The following is a 1182-nucleotide window of genomic DNA, read 5'->3' on the forward strand; positions in this document are numbered from 1 at the left end:
TGCAGGATCTGGAATGTAATGTGATTAATGACAGTTTCTTAAGCGACCCTATCAGGTAGGTATTATCTCCATTTTACAGATGAGGAAACTCAAGTAGAGAAACGGGATAATTTCCTAAGACTGCAGGAATGGTGGAACCAGAGTCTACATTACCAACTTCAAAATAACTTTTTTTAAAAAGGCAGCTGCCGTCATTATGACTATTTTGTTTTTTTAAATATGGAACGCTGCGTGTCATCCTTGCGCAGGGGCCATGCTAATCTTCTCTGTATCGTTCCAATTTTAGTATATGTGCTGCTGAAGTGAGCACTACTATTTTGTATTTCTACTGCTTCCTTTTGAAATGACCTGTCCCCATCATTCACAACCCAGCCTCCTCCAGTGAAGATTTCTCCCTCTCTAGTGGGCTACAGTTCTTTGGGTTCTTCTGCTCGAACACTCGTCACCTTATAGTTCCATAGTCTGTGGCCATATCTGCTTCTAGAAGAACTCCTGGTCACCTTAGTATTTTGGTTGCCTTAATATTTAGGTGGCTAGCACCCAGCAGGTATGCTCAGTACTGCATGAACAAAGGAGCAAGAAAGCATCCCAGTAGTTCAACAGTTCTATCTTGTCCCCACATTGCCACCCTGTTTGAAGAATCAAGTCCTGCCGAGGATTGCTACAGTGAGGTTTCAAGGGAATTTTCTCAGCTGTAGTCCCTCGTATTTCCTCCAAAATATAGGGCTCTACGATGACATATCTTCTCCCCTCCTCTCCAGAGTCTGTCAGGATGTCCCCCCAGTAACAAGTCTAAACAACAGAAAGAAGCCACATTGACTTGGAGACTGAAAGCTAGGCTCCTTGACTTGGAGTTGGCTCCAAATAATTCATCTCCAAGGGCACTTTGTGGCCTCAAAAACAGTCAGCTGGAGATGATGCCTCTGAAGGCCAGCCAACTGGCTGTGGTTTGGCAGGAGAAGAGGTCATTGTCCCAACCAGGAAGTGGTCCTGTGGTCTCAGTTGATTCTAGACTTTTCCAGACAGAGCCTGGCCTCACAGTATCTGAAATGAAGGCTTCCCATAGACTTGCAAACAATTCTGCTCCCCAAGAGGGCTGCAGATCTCTCCCCCGAGTCAGGCTTCGTATCCAAACCCCCACAATCTTAGCATTGTGTGTGTGTCTGGGGTACTAAGAAATTT

The 1182-nt window shown here is 45.2% G+C and overlaps 1 pseudogene; it reads right to left on the reverse strand.

Annotated features, from left to right (window-relative positions):
• Positions 1 to 213: 213 nt before the first annotated feature.
• On the reverse strand, positions 214 to 310 carry LOC124978346 (uncharacterized; annotated as a pseudogene).
• Between the last annotated feature and the right edge of the window lie 872 nt (positions 311 to 1182).

This window comes from Sciurus carolinensis, chromosome 2 (genome assembly GCF_902686445.1).
Source record: "Sciurus carolinensis chromosome 2, mSciCar1.2, whole genome shotgun sequence".
NCBI classification, from domain to species: domain Eukaryota; kingdom Metazoa; phylum Chordata; class Mammalia; order Rodentia; family Sciuridae; genus Sciurus; species Sciurus carolinensis.